The 16,017-nt window shown below is 46.8% G+C and overlaps 8 non-coding genes and 22 pseudogenes across 8 annotated transcripts; all 30 read left to right on the top strand.

Moving 5' to 3' along the window:
- Positions 1 to 98: 98 nt before the first annotated feature.
- Positions 99 to 217, top strand: LOC148247505 (5S ribosomal RNA; annotated as a pseudogene).
- Positions 218 to 424: 207 nt separating this feature from the next.
- Positions 425 to 543, top strand: LOC148247504 (5S ribosomal RNA; annotated as a pseudogene).
- A 209-nt stretch (positions 544 to 752) lies between these two features.
- On the top strand, positions 753 to 871 carry LOC148247503 (5S ribosomal RNA). The gene has a single exon (XR_015816018.1). It is a non-coding gene; the product is annotated as a 5S ribosomal RNA (ribosomal RNA).
- Positions 872 to 1,430: 559 nt separating this feature from the next.
- LOC148247502 (5S ribosomal RNA) lies at positions 1,431 to 1,549 on the top strand. The gene has a single exon (XR_015815549.1). It is a non-coding gene; the product is annotated as a 5S ribosomal RNA (ribosomal RNA).
- Positions 1,550 to 1,754: 205 nt separating this feature from the next.
- On the top strand, positions 1,755 to 1,873 carry LOC148247501 (5S ribosomal RNA). Its single transcript, XR_015814945.1, has one exon. It is a non-coding gene; the product is annotated as a 5S ribosomal RNA (ribosomal RNA).
- Positions 1,874 to 2,437: 564 nt separating this feature from the next.
- LOC148247500 (5S ribosomal RNA) lies at positions 2,438 to 2,556 on the top strand (annotated as a pseudogene).
- A 205-nt stretch (positions 2,557 to 2,761) lies between these two features.
- On the top strand, positions 2,762 to 2,880 carry LOC148247499 (5S ribosomal RNA; annotated as a pseudogene).
- A 564-nt stretch (positions 2,881 to 3,444) lies between these two features.
- LOC148247498 (5S ribosomal RNA) lies at positions 3,445 to 3,563 on the top strand (annotated as a pseudogene).
- Positions 3,564 to 4,139: 576 nt separating this feature from the next.
- Positions 4,140 to 4,258, top strand: LOC148247497 (5S ribosomal RNA). The gene has a single exon (XR_015815548.1). It is a non-coding gene; the product is annotated as a 5S ribosomal RNA (ribosomal RNA).
- Positions 4,259 to 5,020: 762 nt separating this feature from the next.
- Positions 5,021 to 5,139, top strand: LOC148247496 (5S ribosomal RNA; annotated as a pseudogene).
- Positions 5,140 to 5,346: 207 nt separating this feature from the next.
- Positions 5,347 to 5,465, top strand: LOC148247495 (5S ribosomal RNA; annotated as a pseudogene).
- A 205-nt stretch (positions 5,466 to 5,670) lies between these two features.
- LOC148247494 (5S ribosomal RNA) lies at positions 5,671 to 5,789 on the top strand (annotated as a pseudogene).
- Positions 5,790 to 6,350: 561 nt separating this feature from the next.
- LOC148247493 (5S ribosomal RNA) lies at positions 6,351 to 6,469 on the top strand. Its single transcript, XR_015814494.1, has one exon. It is a non-coding gene; the product is annotated as a 5S ribosomal RNA (ribosomal RNA).
- Positions 6,470 to 7,026: 557 nt separating this feature from the next.
- On the top strand, positions 7,027 to 7,145 carry LOC148247492 (5S ribosomal RNA; annotated as a pseudogene).
- Positions 7,146 to 8,164: 1,019 nt separating this feature from the next.
- LOC148247491 (5S ribosomal RNA) lies at positions 8,165 to 8,283 on the top strand (annotated as a pseudogene).
- Positions 8,284 to 8,488: 205 nt separating this feature from the next.
- On the top strand, positions 8,489 to 8,607 carry LOC148247490 (5S ribosomal RNA; annotated as a pseudogene).
- Positions 8,608 to 9,490: 883 nt separating this feature from the next.
- On the top strand, positions 9,491 to 9,609 carry LOC148247489 (5S ribosomal RNA; annotated as a pseudogene).
- Positions 9,610 to 10,169: 560 nt separating this feature from the next.
- On the top strand, positions 10,170 to 10,288 carry LOC148247488 (5S ribosomal RNA; annotated as a pseudogene).
- Positions 10,289 to 10,493: 205 nt separating this feature from the next.
- On the top strand, positions 10,494 to 10,612 carry LOC148247487 (5S ribosomal RNA; annotated as a pseudogene).
- Positions 10,613 to 10,847: 235 nt separating this feature from the next.
- On the top strand, positions 10,848 to 10,966 carry LOC148247486 (5S ribosomal RNA; annotated as a pseudogene).
- A 221-nt stretch (positions 10,967 to 11,187) lies between these two features.
- Positions 11,188 to 11,306, top strand: LOC148247485 (5S ribosomal RNA). The gene has a single exon (XR_015814607.1). It is a non-coding gene; the product is annotated as a 5S ribosomal RNA (ribosomal RNA).
- Positions 11,307 to 11,511: 205 nt separating this feature from the next.
- Positions 11,512 to 11,630, top strand: LOC148247484 (5S ribosomal RNA). Its single transcript, XR_015814540.1, has one exon. It is a non-coding gene; the product is annotated as a 5S ribosomal RNA (ribosomal RNA).
- A 258-nt stretch (positions 11,631 to 11,888) lies between these two features.
- LOC148247483 (5S ribosomal RNA) lies at positions 11,889 to 12,007 on the top strand. The gene has a single exon (XR_015814822.1). It is a non-coding gene; the product is annotated as a 5S ribosomal RNA (ribosomal RNA).
- A 204-nt stretch (positions 12,008 to 12,211) lies between these two features.
- On the top strand, positions 12,212 to 12,330 carry LOC148247482 (5S ribosomal RNA; annotated as a pseudogene).
- A 561-nt stretch (positions 12,331 to 12,891) lies between these two features.
- On the top strand, positions 12,892 to 13,009 carry LOC148247481 (5S ribosomal RNA; annotated as a pseudogene).
- Positions 13,010 to 13,213: 204 nt separating this feature from the next.
- On the top strand, positions 13,214 to 13,332 carry LOC148247480 (5S ribosomal RNA; annotated as a pseudogene).
- A 561-nt stretch (positions 13,333 to 13,893) lies between these two features.
- Positions 13,894 to 14,012, top strand: LOC148247479 (5S ribosomal RNA; annotated as a pseudogene).
- Positions 14,013 to 14,217: 205 nt separating this feature from the next.
- LOC148247478 (5S ribosomal RNA) lies at positions 14,218 to 14,336 on the top strand (annotated as a pseudogene).
- An 863-nt stretch (positions 14,337 to 15,199) lies between these two features.
- LOC148247477 (5S ribosomal RNA) lies at positions 15,200 to 15,318 on the top strand (annotated as a pseudogene).
- Positions 15,319 to 15,882: 564 nt separating this feature from the next.
- On the top strand, positions 15,883 to 16,001 carry LOC148247476 (5S ribosomal RNA; annotated as a pseudogene).
- Positions 16,002 to 16,017: the final 16 nt, after the last annotated feature.

The raw sequence follows: 16,017 nt of genomic DNA, 5'->3' as shown, positions 1-16,017 counted from the left end.
ACGAGAACAGGAGGTGCAGTGCGCACGCTCAAGGAAACAAATGACGGGAGGGGGAAGAAAGGGGAATGAGTTTATGTATTTGCAGCGCAAAATTAAACAAGTGCGATCATACCAGCACTAATGCACCGGATCCCATCAGAACTCCGTAGTTAAGTGTGCTTTGGCGAGAGTAGTACTCTGATGGTTGACCTCCTGGGAAGTCCTCGTGTTGCACTAATTTTTTTTCTCAGACGGGTCATTCGACGTTACGCGCGACTGGAACTAGGGTCCACTGGTTTATACGCAAATGTGAGTCAAGAAGCAGGGGCATTTTAATCGATATTAGAACGAGAATGAGAGGTGAAGTGTGAATGCACAAGGAAACAAATGACGGGAGGGGGAAGAAAGGAGAAGGAGTGTATGTATTTGCAGCGCGAAATTAAACATGTGCGATCATACCAGCACTAAAGCTCCGGATCCCATCAGAACTCTGCAGTTAAGTGTGCTTGGGCGAGAGTAGTTCTCGGATGGGTGACCACTTGGGAAGTCCTCGTGTTGCACCCATTTTCTTTTTTTCAGATGTGCCGTTCGACGTTACGCGCGACTTTAATTATGGTCCGCAGATTTATTCGCAAATGTGAGTCACGGCGCCAAGGCATTTTACTTAATATTTAAACGAGAACGAGAGTTGCAGTGCGCACGCACAAGGAAACAAAAGACGGGAGGGGGAAGAAAGGAGAAGGAGATTATGTATTTGCAGCGCTGAATTAAATGGGTGCGATCATACCAGCACTAATGCACCGGATCCCATCAGAACTCCGCAGTTAAGTGTGCTTGGGCGAGAGTAGTACTCGGATGGATGACCTCCTGGGAAGTCCTCGTGTCGCACCAATTTATTTTCAGACGGATCGTTCAACGTTATGCGCGACTGGAACTAGGGTCCGCTGGTTTATACGCAAATGTGAGTCAAGAAGCAGGAGCATTTTAATCTATATTAGAACGAGAAAGAGAGATGCAGAGTGCACGCACAAGGAAAGAAATGACGGGAGGGGGAGGGAAGGAGAAAGAGTGTATGTATTTTTAGCACGAAATGAAACAGGTGCGATCATACCAGCACTAATGCATCAGATTCTATCAGAACTCCATAGGTAAGGGTGCTTGGGCGAGAGTAGTACTAGCATGGGTTACCTCCTGCAAAGTCCTTATATTTCACCAATTTTCTTGTAAAGTCCTCGTGTTGCACCCATTTTTTTGCACATGATTCTTTCGACGTTACGCGCGACTTGAATTATGGTCCTCAGGTTTATTCGCAAATGTGAGCCACAACACCGTAGTATTTTACTTGATATTAGAACGAGCACGGGAGGTGCAGTGCGCACGCACAAGGAAAGAAATGACGGGAGGGGGAAGAAAGGAGAAGGAGTTTATGTATTTGCAGTGCGGAATTAAACGGGTGCGATCATACCAGCACCAATGCACCGGATCCCATCAGAACTCCGCTGTGAAGTGTGCTTGGGCGAGATTAGTACTCGGATGGGTGACCTCCTGGGAAGTCCTCGTGTCGCACTAATTTTCTTTCAAACAGGTCGTTCGACGTTACGCGCGTCTGGAACTAGGGTCCGCTGGTTTATACGCAAATGTGAGTCAAGAAGCAGGGGCATTTTAATCGATATTAGAACGAGAATGAGAGGTGAAGTGTGAACGCACAAGGAAACAAATGACGGGAGGGGGAAGAAATGAGAAGGAGTGTATGTATTTGCAGCACGAAATTAAACAGGTGCGATCATACCAGCACTAGAGCTCCGGATCCCATCAGAACTCCGCAGTTAAGTGTGCTTGGGCGAGAGTAGTACTCGGATGGGTCACCACCTGGGAAGCCCACGTGTTGTACCTATTTTTTTTTTCAGACGGGACGTTCGATGTTACGCGCGACTGGAACTAGGGTCCACTGGTTTATACGCAAATGTGAGTCAAGAAGCAGGGGCATTTTAATCGATATTAGAACGAGAATGAGAGATGCAGAGTGCACGCACAAGGAAACAAATGACGGGAGGGGGGATGGAGGGAGAAAAAGTGTATGTATTTGCAGCGCAGAATGAAACATGAGCATTCCTTCCAGCACCAATGCAACGGATTCTATCAGAACTCCGCAAGTTAAGGGTGCTTGGGCGAGAGTAGCTCTTGGATGGGTGACCTCCTGCGAAGTCCTTATATTTCACCCATTTTCTTAGGAAGTCCTCGTGTTGCACCCATTTTTTCGCAGATGATTCTTTCGACGATACGCGCGACTTGAATTATGGTCCTCAGGTTTATTCGCAAATGTGAGACACGGCACCGTAGCATTTTACTTGATATTAGAATGAGCACGGGAGGTGCAGTGCGCAAGCATAAGGAAACAAATGACGGGAGGGGGGAAGAAAGGAGAAGCAGTTTATGTATTTGCAGCGCGGAATTAAACGGGTTCGGTCATACCTGCACTAATGCACCGGATCCCATCAGAACTCCGCTGTGAAGTGTGCTTGGGCGAGATTAGTACTCGGATGGGTGACCTCCTGGGAAGTCCTCGTGTCGCACTAATTTTTTTTCAAACAGGTCGTTCGACGTTACGCGCGTCTGGAACTAGGGTCCGCTGGTTTATACGCAAATGTGAGTCAAGAAGCAAGGGCATTTTAATCGATATTAGAACGAGAATGAGAGGTGAAGTGTGAACGCACAAGGAAACAAATGACGGGAGGGGGAAGAAATGAGAAGGAGTGTATGTATTTGCAGCACGAAATTAAACAGGTGCGATCATACCAGCACTAGAGCTCCTGATCCCATCAGAACTCCGTAGTTAAGTGTGCTTGGGCGAGAGTAGTACTCGGATGGGTCACCACCTGGGAAGCCCACGTGTTGTACCTATTTTTTTTTTCAGACGGGACGTTCGACGTTACGCGCGGCTGGAACTAGGGTCCGCTGGTTTATACGCAAATGTGAGTCAAGAAGCAGGGGCATTTTAATCGATATTAGAACGAGAATGAGAGATGCAGAGTGCACGCACAAGGAAACAAATGACGGGAGGGGGGATGGAGGGAGAAAAAGTGTATGTATTTGCAGCGCAGAATGAAACATGAGCAATCATACCAGCACCAATGCAACGGATTCTATCTGAACTCCGCAAGTTAAGGGTGCTTGGGCGAGAGTAGCTCTTGGATGGGTGACCTCCTGCGAAGTCCTTATATTTCACCCATTTTCTTAGGAAGTCCTCGTGTTGCACCTATTTTTTTGCAGATGATTCTTTCGACGATACGCGCGACTTGAATTATGGTCCTCAGGTTTTTTCGTAAATGTGAGTCACGGCACCGTAGCATTTTACTTGATATTAGAATGAGCACGGGAGGTGCAGTGCGCACGCACAAGGAAACAAATGACGGGAGGGGGGAAGAAAGGAGAAGGAGTTTATGTATTTGCAGCGCTTAATTAAACAAATGCGATCATACTAGCACTAATGCACCGAATCACATTAGAACTCCGCAGTTAAGTGTGCTTGGGCGAGAGTAATACTCGGATGGGTGACCTCCTAGGAAGTCCTCGTGTCGCATTAATTTTTTTTTTCAGACCGGTCGTTGGACGTTATGCGCGACTGCAACTAGGGTCCAGTGGTTTATACGCAAATGTGAGTCAAGAAGCAGGGGCATTTTAATCTATATTAGAATGAGAAAGAGAGATGCAGAGTGCACGCACAAGGAAACAAATGACGGGAGGGGGAGGGAAGGAGAAAGAGTGTATGTATTTTCAGCACGAAATGAAACAGGTGCGATCATACCAGCACTAATCACACCAGCACTAATGCATCGGATTCTATCAGAACTCCATAGGTAAGGGTGTTTGGGCGAGAGTAGTACTAGCATGGGTTACCTCCTGCGAAGTCCTTATATTTCACAAATTTTCTTGTAAAGTCCTCGTGTTGCACCCATTTTTTTGCACATGATTCTTTCGACGTTACGCGCGACTTGAATTATGGTCCTCAGGATTATTCGCAAATGTGAGCCACAACACCGTAGTATTTTACTTGATATTAGAACGAGCACGGGAGGTGCAGTGCGCACGCACAAGGAAAGAAATGACGGGAGGGGGAAGAAAGGAGAAGGAGTTTATGTATTTGCAGTGCGGAATTAAACGGGTGCGATCATACCAGCACCAATGCACCGGATCCCATCAGAACTCCGCTGTGAAGTGTGCTTGGGCGAGATTAGTACTCGGATGGGTGACCTCCTGGGAAGTCCTCGTGTCGCACTAATTTTTTTTCAAACAGGTCGTTCGACGTTACGCGCGTCTGGAACTAGGGTCCGCTGGTTTATACGCAAATGTGAGTCAAGAAGCAGGGGCATTTTAATCGATATTAGAACGAGAATGAGAGGTGAAGTGTGAACGCACAAGGAAACAAATGACGGGAGGGGGAAGAAATGAGAAGGAGTGTATGTATTTGCAGCACGAAATTAAACAGGTGCGATCATACCAGCACTAAAGCTCCGGATCCCATCAGAACTCCGCTGGTTCATTTGCAAACGTGAGTCATGGTGCCGGGGCATATTACTTGATATTAAAACGAGAAAGAGGGATGCATAGTGCACGCACAAGGAAACAAATGACGGGAGGGGGGTTTGAAGGAGAAAGAGTGTATGTATTTGCAGTGCAGAATGAAACATGAGGGCTCATACCAGCACTAATGCAACGGATTCTATCAGAACTCCGCATTTAAGGGTGCTTGGGCGAGAAAAACTACTCGGATGGGTGACCTCCTGCGAAGTCCTTATATTTCACCCATTTTCTTGGGTGGTCCTCGTGTTGCACCCAATGTTTTGCAGATGATTCTTTCGACGTTACACGCAACTTGAATTATGGTCCTCAGGTTTATTTGCAAATGTGAGTCACGGCGCTGTACCATTTTACTTGATATTAGAACGAGAACGGGAGGTGCAGTGCGCACGCACAAGGAAACAAATTACGGGAGGGGGAAGAAAGGAGAAGGAGTGTATGTATTTGCAGCGCAAAATTAAACAGGTGCGATCATACCAGCACTAATGCACCGGATCCCATCAGAACTCCGTAGTTAAGTGTGGTTTGGCGAGAGTAGTACTCGGATTGTTGACCTCCTGTGAAGTCCTCGTGTCGCACTAGTTTTTTTTCTCAGACGGGTCATTCGACGTTACGCGCGACTGGAACTAGGGTCCACTGGTTTATACGCAAATGTGAGTCAAGAAGCAGGGGCATTTTAATCGATATTAGAACGAGAATGAGAGGTGAAGTGTCAATGCACAAGGAAACAAATGACGGGAGGGGGAAGAAAGGAGAAGGAGTGTATGTATTTGCAGCGCGAAATTAAACATGTGTGATCATACCAGCACAAAAGCTCCAGATCCCATCAGAACTCTGCAGTTAAGTGTGCTTGGGCGAGAGTAGTTCTCGGATGGGTGACCACTTGGGAAGTCCTCGTGTTGCACCCATTTTTTTTTTCAGATGTGCCGTTCGAAGTTACGCGCAACTTTAATTATGGTCCGCAGATTTATTCGCAAATGTGAGTCACGGCGCCGTGGCATTTTACTTGATATTTAAACGAGATCGATAGGTGCAGTGCGCACGCACAAGCAAACAAATGACGGGAGGGGGAAGAAAGGAGAAGGAGTTTATGTATTTACAGCGCAAAATAAGAGGTGCGATCATACCAGCACTAATGCATTGGATTCCATCAGAACTCTGTAGTTAAGTGTGCTTGGGCGAGAGTAGTACTCGGATGGGTGACTTCTTGGGAAGTCCTCCTGTCGCACCAATTTTTTTTCAGACAGGTCGTTCGACGTTACGCGCGGCTGGAACTAGGGTCCACTGGGTTATACGCAAATTTGAGTCAAGAAGCAGGGGCATTTTAATCTATATTAGAACGAGAACGAGAGATGCAGAGTGCACGCAAAAGGAAACAAATGACGGGAGGGGGGATGGAGGGAGAAAAAATGTATGTATTTGCAGCACAGAATGAAACATGAGCAATTATACCAGCACCAATGCAACTGATTCTATCAGAACTCCGCAAGTTAAGGGTGCTTGGGCGAGAGTAGCTCTAGGATGGGTGACCTCCTGCGAAGTCCTTATATTTCACCCATTTTCTTAGGAAGTCCTCGTGTTGCACCCATTTTTTTGCAGATGATTCTTTCGACGATACGCGCGACTTGAATTATGGTCCTCAGGTTTATTCGGAAATGTGAGTCATGGCACCGTAGCATTTTACTTGATATTAGAACGAGAACGGGAGGTGCAATGCGCACGCACAAGGAAACAAATGACGGGAGGGGGAAGAAAGGAGAAGGAGTTTATGTATTTGCAGCGCAGAATTAAAAGGTTGCGATCATACCAGCACTAATACACCGGATCCCATCAGAACTCCGCAGTTAAGTGTGCTTGGGCGAGAGTAGTACTCGAATGGGTGACCTCCTGGGAAGTCCTCGTGTCGCACCAATTTTTTTTCAGATGGGTCGTTCGACGTTACGCGCGACTGGAACTGGGGTCCGCTTGTTTATACGCAAATGTGAGTCAAGAAGCAGGGGCATTTTAATCGATATTAGAACTAGAAGGAGAGGTGCAGTGTGAACGCACAAGGAAACAATTGATGGGAGGGGGAGGGAAGGAGGAGTGTATGTATTTTCAGCACGAAATGGAACAGGTGCGATCATACCAGCACTAATGCAACGGATTCAATCAGAACACCGTAGGTAAGGGTGCTTGGGCGAGAGTAGTACTAGCATGGGTTACCTCCTGCGAAGTCCTTATATTTCACCCATTTTCTTGTGAAGTCCTCGTGTTGCACCCATTTTTTTGCAGATGATTCTTTCGACGTTACGCGCGACTTGAATTATGGTCCTCAGGTTTATTCGCAAATGTGAGTCACGGCGCCGTAGCATTTTACTTGATATTAGAACGAGAACGGGAGGTGCAGTGCGCACGCACAAGGAAACAAATGACGGGAGGGGGAAGAAAGGGGAATGAGTTTTTTAGTTTTGCAGCGCGAAATTAAACAGGTGCGATCATATCACCACTAATGCACCGGATCCCATCAGAACTCCGCAGTGAAGTGTGCTTGGGCGAGATTAGTACTCGGATGGGTGACCTCCTGGGAAGTCCTCGTGTCGCACCAATTTTTTTTCAGACGGATCGTTTGACGTTACGCGCGTCTGGAACTAGGGTCCGCTGGTTTATACGCAAATGTGAGTCAAGAAGCAGGGGCATTTTAATCGATATTAGAACGAGAATGAGAGGTGAAGTGTGAACGCACAAAGAAACAAATGACGGGAGGGGGGGAGGGAAGAAGGAGTGTATGTATTTGCAGTGTAGAATGAAACATGAGGGATCATACCAGTACTAATGCAACGGATTCTATGAGAACTCCGCAATTAAGGGCGCTTGGGCGAGAAAAGTACTCGGATGGGTGACCTCCTGCGAAGTCCTTATATTTCACCCATTTTCTTGGGAGGTCCTCGCGTTGCACCCATCTTTTTGCAGATGATTCTTTCGACTTTACGCACGACTTGATTTATGGTCCGCAGATTTATTCGCAAATGTGAGTCACGGCACCGTAGCATTTTACTTGATATTAGAAAGAGTACGGGAGGTGCAGTGCGCACGCACAAGGAAACAAATGACAAGAGGAGGAAGAAAAGAGAAGGAGTGTATGTATTTGAAGCGCAAAATTAAACAAGTGGCATCATACCAGCACTAATGCACTGGATCCCATCAGAACTCTGCTCTTAAGTGTGCTTGGGCGAGAGTAGTACTCGGATGGGTGACCTCTTGGGAAGTCCTCGTATCGAAATAATTTTTTTTCAGATGGGTCGTTCGACGTTACGCGCGACTTGAACTATGGTCCGCTGGTTTATACGCAAATGTGGGTCAAGAATCAGGGGCATTTTAATCGATATTAGAACGAGAAGGAGAGGTGCAGTGTAAACGCACAAGGAAACAAATGATGGGGGGGGGGGGAGGGAAGAAGGAGTGTATGTATTTTCAGCACGAAATTAAACAGGTGCGGTCACACCAGCACAAATGCACCGGATCCCATCAGAACTCCGCAGTTAAGTGTGCTTTGGCGAAAGTAGTACAATGATGGGAGGGGGAAGAAAGGAGAAGGAGTATATGTATTTGCAGCGTGAAATTAAAAAGGTGCGATCATACCAGCACTAATGCAACCGATCCCATCATAACTCCGCAGTTAAGTGTGCTTGGGCGAGAGTAGTACTCGGATGGGTGACCACTTGGGAAGTCCTCGTGTTGCACCCATTTTATTGCAGATGATTCTTTCGATGTTACGCGCGACTTGAATTTTGGTCCTCAGGTTTATTCGCAAATGTGAGTCACGGCGTCGTAACATTTTACTTGATATTAAAACGAGCACGGGAGGTGCAGTGCGCACGCACAAGGAAACAAATGACGGGAGGGGAAAGAAAGGAGAAAGAGTTTATGTACTTGCAGCGCGAAATTAAACGGGTGCGATCATACCAGCACTAATGCAACGGATCCCATCATAACTCTGCAGTTAAGTGTGCTTGGGCGAGAGTAGTACTCGGATGGGTGACCTCCTGGGAAGTTCTCGTGTCGCACAAATTTTATTTCAGACGGGTCGTTCGACGTTACGCTCAACTGGAACTATGGTCCACTTGTTTTTACGCAAATGTCAGTCAAGAAGCAGGGGCATATTAATCGATATTAGAATGAGAAAAAGAGGTGCAGTGTGAACGCACAAGGAATCAAATGATGGGAGGGGGGAGGGAAGGAGAAGGAGTGTATGTATTTTCAGCACGAAATGAAACAGGTGCGATCATACCAGCACTAATGCAACAGATTCTATCAGAACTCCGTAGGTAAGGGTGCTTGGGCGAGAGGAGTACTAGCATGGGTTACCTCCTGCGAAGTCCTTATATTTCACCCATTTTCTTGTGAAGTCCTCGTGTCGCACCAATTTTTTTTCAGACGGGTCGTTCGATGTTACGCTCGTCTGGAACTAGGGTCCGCTGGTTTATACACAAATATGAGTCAAGAAGCAGGGGCATTTTAATCGATATTAGAACGAGAATGAGAGGTGAAGTGTGAACGCATAAGGAAACAAATGACGGAAGGGGGATGAAAGGAGAAGGAGTGTATGTATTTGCAGCGCGAAACTAAACAGGTGCAATCATAGCAGCACTAAAGCCCCGGATGCCATCAGAATTCCGTAGTTAAGTGTGCTTGGCGAGATTAGTACTCGGATGGTTGACCTCTTGGGAAGTCCTCGTGTCCCACCAATTTTTTTTCAGACGGGTCGTTCGACGTTACGCGCGTTTGGAACTAGGGTCCACTGGTTTATACGCAAATGTGAGTCAAGAAGCAGGGGCATTTTAATCGATATTAGAACGAGAATGAGAGGTGAAGTGTGAACGCACAAGGAAACAAATGACGGGAGGGGGAAGAAAGGAGAAGGAGTGCATGTATTTGCAGCGCGAAATTAAACAGGTACGATCAGACCAGCACTAAAGCTACGGATCCCATTAGAACTCCACAGTTAAGTGTACTTGGGCGAGAGTAGTAGTCGGATGGGTGTCCACCTGGGAAGCCCTCGTGTTGCACTTATTTTTTTTTCGGATGGGTTGTTCGACGTTACGCGCGAATGGAATTATAAACCGCTGGTTCATTTGCAAAGGTGAGTCACTGTGCCGGGGCATATTACATGATATTAGAACGAGAAAGAGAGATACAGAGTGCACGCACAAGGAAACAAATGACGGGAGGGGGGATGGGAGGAGAAAGAGTGTATGTATTTGCAGTGCAGAATGAAACATGAGGGATCATACCAGCACTAATGTAACGGATTCTATCAGAACTCCGCAGTTAAGGGTGCTTGGGCGAGAAAGTACTCAGATGGGTGACCTCCTGCGAAGTCCTTATATTTCACCCATTTTCTTGGGAGGTCCTCGTGTTGCACCCATCTTTTTGCAAATGATTCTTTCGACGTTACGCGCGACATGATTTATGGTCCGCAGGTTTATTCGCAAATGTGAGTCACGGCGCCGTGGCATTTTACTTGATATTAGAACGAGCACGGGAGGTGCAGTGCGCACGCACAAGGAAACAAATGACGGGAGGGAAAAGAAATGAGAAGGAGTTTATGTATTTGCAGCGCTAAATTAAACGGGTGCGATCATATCAGCACTAATGCACTTGATCCCATCAGAACTCCGCAGTTAAGTGTGCTTGGGCGAGAGTAGTACTCGGATGGGTGACCTCCTGGGAAGTTCTCGTGTCGCAACAATTTTCTTTCAGACGGGTCGTTCGACGTTACGCGCGACTGGAACTAGGGTCCGCTGGTTTATACTCAAATGTGAGTTAAGAAGCAGGGGCATTTTAATCGATATTAGAACGAGAATGAGAGGTGCAGTGTGAACGCACAAGGAAACAATTGACGGGAGGGGGAATAAAGGAGAAGGAGTGTATGTATTTGCAGCGCGAAATTAAACAGGTGCGATCATACCAGCACTAAAGCCCCGGATCCCATCAGAACTCCGCAGTTAAGTGTGCTTGGGCGAGAGTAGTACTCGGATGGGTTACCTCCTGCGAAGTCCATATATTTCACCCATTTTCTTGGGAGGTCCTCGTGTTGCACCCATCTTTTTGCAGATGATTCTTTCGACGTTACTCGCGACTTGATTTATGGTCCGCAGGTTTATTCGTAAATGTGAGTCACGTCGCCGTGGCATTTTACTTGATATTAGAACGAGTATGGGAGGTGCAGTGCGCACGCACAAGGAAACAAATGACGGGGGGTGGAAGAAAAGAGAAGGAGTGTATCTATTTGAAGCGCAAAATTAATTAAGTGGCATCATACCAGCACTAATGCACTGGATCCCATCAGAACTCTACAGTTAAGTGTGCTTGGTCGAGAGTAGTACTCGGATGGGTGACCTCCTGGGAAGTCCTTGTGTCGCACTAATTTTTTTTTTCAGACGGGTCGTTCGATGTTACGCGCGACTTGATACGCGTAACTTGAATTTTGGTCCTCAGGTTTATTCACAAATGTGCGTCTCGGCACCGTACCATTTTACTTGATATTAGAACGAGCACGGGAGGTGCAATGCGCATGCACAAGGAAACAAATGACGGGAGGGGGAAGAAAGGAGAAGGAGTTTATATATTTGCAGCGCGAAATTAAAAGGGTGTGATCATACCAGCACTAATGCACCGGATCCCATCAGAACTCCGGAGTTAAGTGTGCTTGGGCGAGAGTAGTACTCGGATGGGTGACCTCCTAGGAAGTTCTCGTGTCGCACCAATTTTTTTTCAGACGGGTCGTTCGACGTTACGCGCGATTGGAACTAGGGTCCGCTGCTTTATACGCAAATGTGAGTCAATAAGCAGGGGCATTTTAATCGATATTAGAACGAGAAGGAGAGGTGCAGTCTGAACGCACAAGGAAACAATTGATGGGAGGGGGAGGGAAGGAGAAGGAGTGTATGTATTTTCAACACGAAATGAAACAGGTGCGATCATATCAGCACCAAAACTTCGGATCCCATCAGAACTCCGCAGTTAAGTGTGCTTGGGCGAGGGTAGTACTCGGATGGGTGACCACTTGGGAAGCCCTCGTGTTGCACCTATTTTTTTTCGGATGGGTTGTGCGACGTTACGCACGAATGGAATTATAAACCGCTGGTTCATTTGCAAAGGTGAGTCACGTTACGCGCGACTTTAATTATGGTCCGCAGATTTATTCGCAAATGTGAGTCACGGCGCCGTGGCATTTTACTTGATATTTGAACGAGAACGAGAGGTACAGTGCGCACGCACAAGGAAAGAAATGACGGGAGGGGGAAGAAAGGGGAATGAGTTTATGTATTTGCAGCGCGAAATTAAACAGGTGCGATCATACCAGCACAAATGCACCGGATCCCTTCAGAACTCCGCAGTTAAGTGTGCTTGGGCGAGATTAGTACTCAGATGGGTGACCTCCTGGAAAGTCCTCGTGTCGCACCAATTTTTTTTCAGACGGGTCGTTCAACGTTACGCGAGTCTGGAACAAGGGTCCGCTGGTTTATACGCAAATGTGAGTCAAGAAGCAGGGGCATTTTAATCGATATTAGAACGAGAAGAAGAGATGAAGTGTGAACGCACAAGGAAACAAATGACGGAGGGGGAAGAAAGGAGAAGGAGTATATGTATTTGCAGCGCGGAATTAAACAGGTGCGATCATACCAGAACTAAAGCTCCGGATCCCATCAGAACTCCGCAGTTAGGTGTGCTTGGGCGAGAGTAGTACTCGGATGGGTGACCACTTGGGAAGCCCTCGTGTTGCACCTTTTTTTTCTCGGATGGGTTGTTCAACGTTACGCGCGAATGGAATTATAAACCGCTGGTTCATTTGCAAAGGTGAGTCACGGTGCCGGGGCATATTATTTGATATTAGAACGAGAAAGAGAGGTGCAGAGTGCACGCACAAGGAAACAAATGACGGGTGGGGGGATGGGAGGAGAAAGAGTGTATGTATTTGCAGTGCAGAATGAAACATGAGGGATCATACCAGCACTAATGCAACGGATTCTATCAGAACTCCGCAGTTAAGGGTGCTTGGGCGAGAAAAGTACTCGGATGGGTGACCTCCTGCGAAGTCCTTATATTTCACCCATTTTCTTGGGAGGTCCTCGTGTTGCACCCATCTTTTTGCAGATGATTCTTTCGACGTTACGCGCGACTTGATTTATGGTCCGCTGGTTTATTCGCAAATGTGAGTCACGGCGCCGTGGCATTTTACTTGATATTAGAACGAGTACGGGAGGTGCAGTGCACACGCACAAGGAAACAAATAACGGGAGGAGGAAGAAAAGAGAAGGAGTGTATGTATTTGAAGCGCAAAATTAAACAAGTGGCATCATACCAGCACTAATGTACTGGATCCCATCAGAACTCTGCAGTTAAGGGTGCTTGGGCGAGAGTAGTACTCGGATGGGTGACCTCTTGGGAAGTCCTCGTATCGCAATAATTTTTTTTCAGATGGGCCGTTCGACATTACGCGGGACTGAAACTATGGTCCGCTGGTGTTTACGCAAATGTCAGTCAAGAATCAGGGGCATTTTAATCGATATTCGAACGAGAATGAGAGGTGCAGTGTGAACGCACAAGGAAACAAATGATGGGAGGGGGGTAGGGAAGAAGGAGTGTATGTATTTTCAGCACGAAATTAAACAGGTGCGGTCACACCAGCACTAATGCCCCGGAACCCATCAGAACTCCGCAGTTAAGTGTGTTTTGGCGAAAGTAGTACAATGATGGGTTACCTCCTGGGAAGTTCTCGTGTTGCACCCATTTTTTTTTTCAGATGTGCCGTTCGACGTTACGCGCGACTTTAATTACGGTCCGCAGATTTATTCATAAATGTGAGTCACGGCGCCGTGGCATTTTTCTTGATATTTGAACGAGAACGAGAGGTGCAGTGCGCATGCACAAGGAAACAAATGACGGGAGGGGGAAGAAAGGAGATGGAGTTTATGTATTTGCAGCGCGAAATTAAACTGGTGCGATCATACCAGCACTAATGCAACGAATTCTATCAGAACTACGTATGTAAAGGTGCTTGGGCGAGAGTTGTACTAGCAAGGGTTACCTCCTGCGAAGTCCTTATATTTCACCCATTTTCTTGTGAAGTCCTCGTGTTGCACCCATTTTTTTGCAGATGATTCGTTCGACGTTACGCGCGACTTGAATTATGGTCCTCTGGTTTATTCGCAAATGTGAGTCACGGCACTGTAGCTATTTACTTGATATTAAAACGAGAACGGGAGGTGCAGTGCGCACGCACAAGGAAACAAATGACGGGAGGGGGAAGAAAAGGGAATGAATTTATGTATTTGCAGCGCAAAATTTAATAGGTGCTATCATACCAGCACTAATGCACCGGATCCCATCAGAACTCCGCAGTGAAGTGTGCTTGGGCGAGATTAGTTCTCGGATGGGTGACCTCCTGGGAAGTCCTTGTGTCGCACCAATTTTTTTTCAGACAGGTCGTTCGACGTTACGCGCTTCTGGAACTAGGGTCCGCGGGTTTATACGCAAATGTGAGTCAAGAAACAGGGGCATTTTAATTGATATTAGAACGAGAATGAGAGGTGAAGTGTGAACGCACAAGGAAACAAATGACGGGAGGGGCAAGAAATGAGAAGGAGTGTATGTATTTGAAGCACGAAATTAAACAGGTGCGATCATACCAGCACTAAAGCTCCGGATCCCATAAGAACTCCGCAGTTAAGTGTGCTTGGGCGAGAGTAGTACTCGGATGGGTCACCACCTGGAAAGCCCTCGTGTTGCACCTATTTTTTTTTTCGGATGGGTTGTTCGACGTTACGCGCGAATGGAATTATAAACCGCTGGTTCATTTGCAAAGGTGAGTCACGGTGCCGGGGCATATTACTTGATATTAGAACGACAAAGAGAGATGCAGAGTGCACGCACAACGAAACAAATGACGGGAGGGGGTTGGAAGGAGAAAGAGTGTATGTATTTGCAGTGCAGAATGAAACATGAGGGATCATACCAGCACTAATGCAACGGATTCTATCAGAACTCCGCAGTTAAGGGTGCTTGGGCGAGAAAAGTACTCGGATGGGTGACCTCCTGCGAAGTCCTTATATTTCACCCATTTTCTTTTGTGGTCCTTGTGTTGCACCCATCTTTTTGCAGATGATTCTTTCGACGTTACGCGCGACTTGATTTATAGTCCGCAGGTTTATTCGCAAATGTGAGTCACGGCGCCGTTGCATTTTACTTGATATTAGAACGAGTACGGGAGGTGCAGTGCGCACGTACAAGGAAATAAATAACGGGATGAGGAAGAAAAGAGAGGGAGTGTATGTATTTGAAGCGCAAAATTAAACAAGTGGCATCATACCATCAGAACTCTGCAGTTAAGTGTGCTTTGGCGAGAGTAGTATTCGGATGGGTGACCTCTTGGGAAGTCCTCGTATCGCAACAATTTTTTTTCAGATGGGTCGTTCGACGTTACGCGCGACTGGAACTATGGTCCGCTTGTTTATACGCAAATGTGAGTAAAGAATCAGGGGCATTTTAATCGATATTAGAACGAGAAGGAGAGGTGCAGTGTGAACGCACAAGGAAACAAATGATTGGAGGGGGGGAGGGAAGAAGGAGTGTATGTATTTGCAGCGCAAAATTAAACAGGTGCGATCATACCAGCACAAATGCACCGGATCCCATCAGAACTCCGCAGTTAAGTGTGCTTTGGTGAAAGTAGTACAATGATGGGTTACCTCGTGGGAAGTTCTCGTGTTGCACCCATTTTCTTTTTTTCAGATGTGCCGTTCGATGTTACGCGCGACTTTAATTATGGTCCGCAGATTTATTCGCAAATGTGAGTCACGGCGCCGTGGCATTGTACTTGATATTTGAACGAGAACGAAAGGTGCAGTGCGCACGCACTTGGAAACAAATGACGGGAGGGGGAAGAAAGGAGAAGGAGTTTATGTATTTGCAGCGCGAAATGAAACAGGTGCGATCATACCAGCACCAATGCAACGGATTCTATCAGAACTCCGCAAGTTAAGGGTGCTTGGGCGAGAGTAGCACTAGGATGGGTGACTTCCTGCGAAGTCCTTATTTTTCACCCATTTTTTTAGGAAGTCCTCTTGTTGTACCTATTTTTTTGCAGATGATTCTTTCGACGATACGCGCGACTTGAATTATGGTCCACAGGTTTATTCGCAAATGTGAGTCACGGCACCGTAGCATTTTACTTTACATTAGAACGAGCACGAGAGGTGCAGTGCTCACGCACAAGGAAACAAATGACGGGAGGGAGAAGAAAGGAGAAGGAGTTTATGTATTTGCAGCGCGGAATTAAACGGGAGCGATCATACCAGCACTAATGCACCGGATCCCATCAGAACTCCGCAGTTAAGTGTGCTTTGGCGAAAGTAGTACAATGATGGGTTACCTCCTGGGAAGTTCTAGTGTTACACCCATTTTCTTTTTTTCAGA

Source organism: Carica papaya, chromosome 8 (genome assembly GCF_054855325.1).
Source record: "Carica papaya isolate Zhongbai chromosome 8, ASM5485532v1, whole genome shotgun sequence".
Classification (NCBI taxonomy): domain Eukaryota; kingdom Viridiplantae; phylum Streptophyta; class Magnoliopsida; order Brassicales; family Caricaceae; genus Carica; species Carica papaya.
The sequence above is the reverse complement of the archived record's forward strand: the minus strand, read 5'-3'. Positions and strand labels throughout refer to the sequence as shown.